This window comes from Bacillus rossius, chromosome 6, assembly GCF_032445375.1.
Source record: "Bacillus rossius redtenbacheri isolate Brsri chromosome 6, Brsri_v3, whole genome shotgun sequence".
NCBI lineage: Eukaryota > Metazoa > Arthropoda > Insecta > Phasmatodea > Bacillidae > Bacillus > Bacillus rossius.
The window spans coordinates 84,257,735-84,267,751 of record NC_086334.1 but is presented as its reverse complement, the minus strand read 5'-3'; positions in this window follow the sequence as shown (position 1 = coordinate 84,267,751).

The following is a 10,017-nucleotide window of genomic DNA, read 5'->3' as shown; positions in this document are numbered from 1 at the left end:
TCTTGCCATCGTAAACATGACTATGAGTCTGATTGGCCATGTTGGTGATAGGCACGATTTTCAAGGCTGTCTCCCGATATTATATGATATGTGTTTTATTTTTATACAAAATGAAGCACGAATATTTTTTATATTTCTTGTGTGAGATACCAGATGCAAAGACTTTGCAGTTTGATTTTATGGGTAGTGAATCAGTGGTATAAAATAACTTCATTTATTTTTTCCCGATAACATCTTTTTGACATTAGTATAATTTAATCACTCGCCAAGCAGAGAACCTTATTTTTGTAGTCACGAAAAAAAATGTTTGTATTCAATATCAGCTAATAACTTACTATTGCTTATGTCATCAAATACATTTACAGTACTATTCAATTTGTACAAGCATGAGAAGTAAACAATAATTTCTGCAACAACGTTCTTCCGAAAGAAGGTATACACCGATTTTAAAGGTGCGTGCATATTTCTTAATTTTATTTTTTTAGTAATTAGAAAATAAAAATCGGTACTTTTCCAAATTTCCTCATTGAGGCTGCGACCCACATTTCAAGTTTCCAGCTCTTTTGGTAGTGGGTTGGAATTTGTATAGGCCAGTGTGTGAGCGAGTGAATTACTTTTTGCATATTCGAGCAATTCAAAATTTAGGCAATAAAGTTTAATTATAACAATTTCACGTAAGCTAGAAAGCTCAAAGGCTGGTAAAACAATAGCATTTTATTTCATATAATTCTAGATCAATTTCATCTAAGTATAACACACCCATTTAAACACATTTTATATACATAATAATTTTACTTCAGCAAGGTCTTCGGTTTCTTGTAAGACAAATAAAATTACCTAAAAAAAATTACTGGACATACTTAAAAAAGTTTTTAGATAGTAATATTTGCCAAATAATTTAAATAAATCTAACTGCAAATGTAAGAACACAATATAAAGGTCTTTAAAATTGTATTTTTGAAAATTACCTGAATGTTTATTTGCTAAAACTCCTCATTTCATTTGTTCAAAAGTATTTACATGTATACATATGCGTGCAAATAATGTAGCGAAAGTTAAATTGAAAAATATATACCTAATTCTTTCTGGCCAATATTTGTTTACAAACATAATTTTACATGACCCCAGAAGAAAAAAAAAAAGAATCGCCACTGCCTTGTAATTGTGTTTCTAACGAACTTATGTAACTAACGAAAATGTTTAACTGCTCAAGGTTAGTGATACAATAAATGCTTGGGTAGTGAAAAATCTATTGTTAAAAACCAAAGGTAATTTTAAACGACTTTAGTTAACCATTGTTCAACGACAGCATCGAGAGATTGGCCCTAATATTTGTGATTGGCGGCCGTCTTTGCAAGAGAGGCCGTTGTCTTATTTGACCGAGCCACTGGGGACGCATTTGCTACCACGCTGAATCACTGTGATTGGTGTTCTAACAGCAGACATGTACCTGAAAGAAACTCCACCAATCACGAAACACGGACGACGCGAAAAAAAAAATGCCCTTAATCATTAGCAGAGACCCCGGAAATATTACGAATTCGTCCGGCGTCACAATAAATTCATAAGATTATGTTTGCCGAACCAACGTTTGCTTTCCCATTGGCTGATTTATTAGTGAGGGCCTCTTTGTTCGTGGCACTACCTGATACGCTTACTTATGCCATATCTACGCATAGTTGGCTCACGGTCGCAGAGGGGGGCGTGTCCAAATAACTGCGGTCCAATCATGAACACAGTTCAAGAGTATACAGGTTTGCATTCTTGCTTGAGACCAAATGGATTCCTGAAATTTCAGTACCTACAATTATTACGTAATGACACGGCAACTTTTTTATTTAAATTATATGCTCTACGACTCCAACAGAGCTAGAATTATTTAAAAAAATAAGTAAATGTGAAGATGGAAGAACAAATTACCGATGGTACGTAGGCCACTCTTGGACGTGTGAACCAAAGACGAAAAGATGCGATTCGAAAACAAAGGAGCGAAGAGGATGCTGATTACGCCTGGAGTTAGGCCATCCACTTTACTCCAACGACGGACTGCTGGTAGAGCTCTTGGGGGAAGCAAGATTCGTGAAGGAGGGGAAAAAATATTAGCGGAATTATTCGGTAGCTTGAGACGTGTTGAATGGGTTGAATAGCCGTTTCAACGTGGAAAAGATAAGGAACCACAATACGCCTGCTTTGTTCCAACATTTTATTTAGACAATAATAATTTGATATCGTTAATAATTTGTCTTCGTTACCAAGAAAAACATTTTCTGTACTTTTACAAAAGATTCCTTTGGAATACAGTAACCAAGAAATTGTTTGTAATGCTACAAGAAATATATTGTTAATATTTACAACACATGGCTATGAATTTTTTCGCAGATATAGAATACTTTTTTCGAGATAATACTGAGTATTTCTTACGAAATTGGCGCATAATTTTATATTTTAACTAATAAATCATGCAAGCATAATTCTTTTTAAAACAACAGAAAAAAACATCAAGTATTCAACAATTGTGCTTTATTTTGTTTTATAATGCTTATAAATGTGTGCAATTAATACTGGAAAGCTATTCAGGGAACGGTTTACAAATACCTTTAACTATTGGAGGTACTGGGACAACACAAAGCATAAATGTCTGGGTAAGAATCCGAACCCAGTGTTACTGCGAACACTATTTTGTAGTCATACAGTTGTTTTGATGTAAATGTGAAAGTTAAAAAAAATATTTGAAATTTTAGATGGCTATTTTTGTTCCAATTACGAAAAAAATATATATAGTGTATAGCAAAGTTTATATTCAGTGGAATGCCTGAGTTGATATGGATTGGCTGCTGCAAAAATTGTCCCCTGTGAAGTAATTTTATAATTTAATCAGTTTTATTATCTTGAACATGTGTAATATAACGCTGTCAATATACACTGTGTTATTTACTGTCATTGGAACTCTCTTAACGTATGATCTCTGCCTAATCAAAGGCAAATCTGCACTGTTAAAAGATAAACTGTTATGGCATAAAAAAACATGTGGGATAAATATGGTGTGTATCAGTTCTGGTCTCTTGCTTTAAGTTATTTTTGTTAAACTTAAAATGTGTGTACGGTAATAAGTGATGCGTGACTTAGAAACGGTAAAAAGAGGTGCCGAAATTAAGCTTAGACACAGGTTACACGGTACTCTGAGCTACTCGAGGTAAACATGTTCAACTTATGCGTGCGGATACACAGTCTGAACATGTTTCGTTCGAGGCCATTTCTCTTTCAACCTAAAAATGTTGGCAAAGTAGTTCAGAACGACATCTCTTCTACACAAGCCTCTACCTGGCTGTTGAATGTTGAGAGTATGAACAGTCCTTTGCGAAAAACGCAATATGGAGAATGTTCGCGGTACAAGTTCGTGCAATACTTTACCGACTGCAACAAAAAAAAAAGATCAACAGGTAGATATTTCATGGTTTTAAGATTCTCTAACACAGGTACCCTTGCCCAAATAAAAAAGTATCCACAACAACACATTCATTCGATGGCCGTGGTTTTGGAGTTGAGCACGCTTTAAACTAGCTGCCGTGTGACCTACACTTTCGCGTTTGTGAACAAGTTTACTTAAACCTGTTCACCTGGAGTATCTCGGCGTTCGGTGTAACCGCGCCCTTAGTCTGTATGTCGCGTCAGTGATTTGCAGTATTTTTTTCCACAGGCCGCCAGGGGGTTGTTAACACGAGGCCTCTTAGCAAAATGCTTGTATGGTCTTGGATTATAAAGCATTTCATCTTCCTGTAAAGTCCCGAATCAGGAAAAATGGTAATTTTGTATTATCTACAACTGAAAAAAAAACATTTTGTACCATTTTTGTAAAATTAAAAACCACGATTAGCATAGTTGTAGAAAAAAACGTAAATTTGGATTATGTCCAGTAAACATGACGTTTACCATTTAGAAGATAAATGGCTGACTTTTAGACTTCTGGATACATCGAGGGGTTACTGAGAAAAGTTAGAATCTCGTTAACAGAAAAATTAGTACAATACGTTTGCTGTCGCTAATGGGGCAAAATAATACTCGCCAAATTCATAAAAGTCTAAAAACAGTCATAATGAACATACTCAGAACTTTCTGACGTATTCCCTGTACGGAAATCGTTTTAACAACAAATTTAAAAAATATATATATATATATTTTTTTTTCAATAACCCCACAATGTGTTCCCTCCGTTTCAGTAGTTTTTACGGAATTCGTATGTGATAATTTATGTAAAGTTACCACGATGTAGTTTTAACTTGTTAACGAACAATTCTCTGAAATTAGATTCCCGCATAAAAGTAAACAGTGTCGTTCTTTACACAAGAGTGGCTCTTTTTACTGAATTAATTACGTGGAATATATGGCGCGACACTCGAATATCATCAAGACACGCAACTGGTGATATTTACATATTAATAACTTCCACCAACTGAATGGTATCAAGTTCGCAGTAAATTCAAACAATTAAGAATAGCCGGAAAACAGCTTTGCTGCTGGTAGACAGTTTTTTTTTTTTTACTTTTGAAACATTTTTTTTTTTACTTTTGAAACATTTTTTTTTTTAATTTACAGTTATCAATAGCTTAAGTTAAAGCTTTTATTTACAAAAAAAAAATATGTGACCAAAAAATTAAACGTAAATGTAATGAATTAATCTCGTCAGAATACGTGGTAACGCAGTAAGCAAAATAATGGGTAAAATAGCAAAACTTTCGTGGAGTTCTAAGGATGAAAGCAATGCAAATACTAATAAAAGGTGTACCTTTTTCAAACGAATCCTACAGTAATTTTCTACTTTCAAATAAAATATGCACATGAACTGTGTGTATATTGAGTTGGGAAGGGGGGGGGGGGGGCGCTGGAGCGGGTAAATACAAACCCACCTGATTAAAGCTTGTATTAAAAGAGCTCCGTAGAAGGTATACTCTGTCAAGAATCAAACACACAAAAATTATGTATTGGAAATAATGTTCTTTTCATTGTATTTTATTTTTTAAGATATTAGATATTAACGCCCTATCATTGTTCTGGAAGGATTAGTAAGTTAATAACTTAATAAAAATTACATATACTTTACTCTAAAGTGAGATGTTACGATCCCAAACTTAGAGGTCACGCCTATTCAGAGACCAATTCGGAAGTTTTAATTTCACCTTTTAAACACTCTGAAATAATTTTCCTATAAAATTTAAACTCTACGGGACCCTGTTTGAACAGAAGAAAAGTTTTCTGTATTTTTTTAAAAAAGATTCCTTTGGAAACCACTTGCCAAGAAACAGTTTTTAATACTAAAAGTGATATTTTGTTAAAATTGTACAAAAGAAAGAATTTTACTGACTTAAAAATATCAAAAAACTGGCACAATTTAAAATGTAAAATGCGAAATAATAATGTTAACAACAAGCCGGTTAGCATCTGTCTGGCAACAGTGGTTGACATTTGCTCTTTACTGCGATCCAAGAGCGAGACGGACTGTAGTCGTTAACGTTTGGATTTAGGTGTGTTTATTTACTAGATACGACTGTCACGGCTAGTGAACGTATTGTGTGCAGAGTATTTCAACACGTTGTGTCTTCAGTATCTCTTCCTTAGAATTCCCTGGCACAGGCATCAGACGAAGGAGGGTGAAATAAATGCCTTTGTTTTTACCGCTCCACAAGTCTTGCGTTTTACAGCATTGCTTCAGGCGCAACATAGTGATCTTCTCGCCTAGAAGAATGAGGAGGGGGAGAAAGGTATTGGTGGGGAGGGTAAGAAGAAAGGAATTTATTGGGAGGCAACGGTGCCCCTGCATAACTTTGCTTCCGACACCCGCACGACTGGACTGCCAAAGTGGTTGCAGTCTTCCAGAGTTTGTTGAATGAAGGGCAAAGAGCATGTCCTCTTGTTTCCAAACCCTCGATGCAGACTTAAAACTGTGTTCATGTAGGTCCAATTTTGTAGCCAGAACGATCAAAGAATATGATAACGAATGACTTTATGTAAGCTTTTGGACATACGCCATTGCTAAGCACATGCATGTCTGTAGAAGAAAACTACAAAAAACCAAAAGACATGCATGTGCTTAGCAATGGCGTGTGTCCAAAAGCTTACATCAAGTCATGCACTCCCATTGCACAAATCTTTCAAAGATAATATGATAACGAATCCTGTGAATTGGTTTATCGTATTTTGTATCTAATGAAATACAAAATCAAAAATCACAAAAGACAGAATTACGAATTCGTCGTCATATTGAATTTAACATTAGTAATAAAAAAAAGTAATGATTCAGTTGCTGTTGACACTTAAGCTGTATAATTATTAACGATATTTTACTAGTAGTGAATTTTTGCAGTTCTATAAATGTGGGGGAGGGGGGGGTGCCATTGTGTAATCGGAGAACAAGATTTTTAAACTCTGGAACTCTTTAAATTGATTTGTTTGAATTTTTTAATCACCCTCACCAGAATTTTGTTATTAATGTTAAACAAGTGAAAGACAAATGTTTCCGAACTGATAAAATTGATACCAGCCACATCGAAATTTATACGAATTACGAATTTACCCATTCGAATGTGCTGCAAGGCACTGTTCTGTTCTACGCACGAAAACACTAGATGTAAAATGCTGTTACGTTGACTACGTGTCTATATACATAATTTGCCCCAAGCGCTATCAGCTAATTCATCGTATCCAAAATTTTGGTACAAAGTAATAAATGTTAAAGAATTTATTTTTAAGTTTTTTACAAGATAAAAAAACGTACAACTAACGACTTTCCCTGCGCATAAAATGCAATACTGTTAAAAAAATATAATAAATTAAATATCATAACACAAAAATTAAATATTTTACTCTTTGAACGGTTGAGTTTTAAAAACTCCAAGAAGTTCTGGCTGATAAAATCTGCTTACTCTTTCACTCAAAATAGTTTACCTCCACTTGAATAGTGAAAATTGTATGACAAAGGTATTCTCTTTCAAAAATATTGCCAAACTTAAGCAATAAATATTACAAGCAATAACAAATACACGTAAAGAAGGATGCGATGAATAAAGAAGCTCTGAAACAAATGGTAACAAAGTCTAACATTTACCTAATTCTTTGTAATTAATATAATGCTGTAACAACTACACTCCGTTTTTTTAGAAGAACTGTAATCAAAGTTAAAATAAAAAAAAGCAAGGGGAAAACTTTAGGAGTTTAAACTAGAAGAATAAAATATTTCTGAATCAGATGATCTATTTTACTTTACTTTCTACTCTGACAGTTTTAAGGATGGTTGGATTAATTTCACAGGTTCTTCAAACATTACTGAGTTTGCTTATAAAAATTCCAAATCAATAAATGATAGTTCGTACACTAAATAACATGATAACTAGTTACCATACAGTAGTCATTTTAATTTAATTGATCTGAACACTTTGTGACCGTGTCTGGTCACAAGACGTTAAAATTAAATTTCCACCACAAAACATTTAAGGACATGAAGAAGCTTACCTTCTATGTTGACATGTGGGAATAAACTGACCTCTTGTGACGTCACGACTCATAGATAAGCTACGGCTGTGTGCGGCAGAAGACAGTGCACTTTCAACAAAATACCATAGACAAAGTGGAGACTTCATTCCTACACAACATCGAATTCAGTGTTACCAACTCCGAATTTAGCAAGAAGAAGAATAAATCCTGGAAATTGGTTGTTTATCGATTATGTGAACTGGTATGAAGATCTTTCTAGAACATTCGAAAATTATCTCTATTAATCCCGAGATTGGAGGGGCAATAGGAGGGAAGGGGGGGGTGATAAATAGGTATATAAGCCCGGGTTTTGATCAGTTAGGCATGGAGCAGCAGGACCATCACCAACATCATCATGAGGCATTAGAGAGAGAGAGGGATTGTCAGAAGGCAAGGTGTTTTGGAGAGCTAAGTATGAGTGTTGTAATAATTATTTGTTGTGAAATGGCCAGTAGAGTTAAATGTTTTGATATGATGAAAATAACTTTGAGTGTGTTTATTGCGAGTATGATGCACCTGTTTAAACTTAGTTCATAATGTTGAATGGCACTTGGTAAATTTGCTGCACCTCCTGTGCATTTGCTCTCCAAAGACCTTTTCCTTGCGAGTTGATTAATGGTTTGTTTATTTTTGGTTTAAAGTCATTAAGCATTTAAATATACTCTTCTAGCCTAGAGTTTTGAAACCCAAGAAAGTATTAAAGTCAGGAATATTTATTGTGTATAAATTATGAAATATTTGTTATTTATGAGATCTAACTATTCTTGTATTATTTATGAGATATCTCTAGTCAATTATAAAACATTTGTGATATATTTATGAGATCTAACTATTTTTGTACTATTTGTGAGATATTAAGATTAACAATAAACTTTGAAAATATATTTGATGTGTTCGGTCAATGTGTTTGCCACCTTACATTTTTCAGCATAGGTTTTGATGTTCACTTTGATTTTGAATTTTAATATGCAGGTTAGGCCCCATCTGGGCAAGTATTTACCTTGTGGGAAGTAACAGGGATTTTGTGCTTGCAGTGGGAGTTGGGACTCTGATGAGGCCCGGCCTCAACTTTTAGAAATATTATCTGAAATCAATTTTGATTTTTTTTTTCAATGTAGAGCTGACTACTGTCTACGGCGTGTTTATTTTCAGATTCTTATTTTCTTTCATTGTGCACAGCCTCAAGCATAGCTACCGCTACTCTTTTTTCGTACATGTTCTTCCATGCAACATTTTAAACTTTACACCTGCCTCTTCAAACATTTTTTTCTGCAGTACTCATTCTTTCTTCTCCTTCTTTATCTCAAACTCTTCAGCTTCACCCCATCAGTTGCAATTTATGCTCTTTCTTTCATAAAGTGTCTCATCTGTATTTCCTCTGATGCCCTTTCCACTTCTGGCACCTAATTTGTTTTCTCGGTTTCTCTTTATTAATCCTCCTTTTGATGTTATACGTGTTTGGTAACTGATAGGTGCACTGCGAGCCAATGTCAAAAGTTCTTTGGTCATCGGTACCACCTGAAATTTTTTGCGAAACATTTTCATGGTCAAAATAATGGGGGCACGAAAGACTACGATAATGAGGGTATTCCACCTGGTCTCTTCGAAAAAGGTGGAAAAGTACCATAACGGAAATCTCCATAATTTCAAAGGACAAGGCGGAATTCAACCATTTTTCCTTATACACTCCATAAAATGAGTACGGCTGCTTTGCTCTCGAAGTAGTGTATATAATACGTCGCTAGGTAGCACTGTTAAAAACCCCTAGCTGTTTATTAGGTTAACTTAAAAGGCTACAGATAGCGCTTCTGACGGTTACTTTCTGCAGTTCCAGTCATGTTCAACTCAACAGATCGCGCACTAATAGAAACAAATGATTCCAAAAATAGGTTATAGGAAGCAGCACTGTATACTTATAACAGCGATCTGTAGAAATAAAAGTATGGTGTGGGCTGGCTGGCAGCCTGGCGGGAAACGACTAAAGTCGCCCCCGAAACAACCAGTGCCACCCAAAACAATGCGGACAGCAATGTCCAAGCCCCCAACCCCCCCGCATGGTAGATTCTTTTCTACTCTGTCCAACTCTTCTTCCAGATCCATCCTTCTGTTTTCTCGTAAGCCTCCTGCTTGATACTAATGCATCAAATTTTGCACCCCGCATGTCAGAGCCCAGGGTTTTCCCTGTGTCTATGCTGGTTTTACCTGGGCTCAACTTATCTAGTTTTAGTCTAGTATAGTCAGTGAGGGGAGTTAGTCATGGCGCCAATCGCTGCCATGGCTGGCCAATCCCCTCCTAGCACATGATGCATGCTACCCCTCCTGCATGGCTAATACCCTGCATGATTAGAGCGTATGGGCTTCGGCCTGAGACGCACTTAGTCTCCCTCCCTAACCCGGAACCCTCCCCAACACACCTAGATTTAATTTAGGTTAGGAAGAAAAAAAAAGTATGGTAGTTTTCAATTATGGCACTTTTCCTCCTGTTTTGACGGG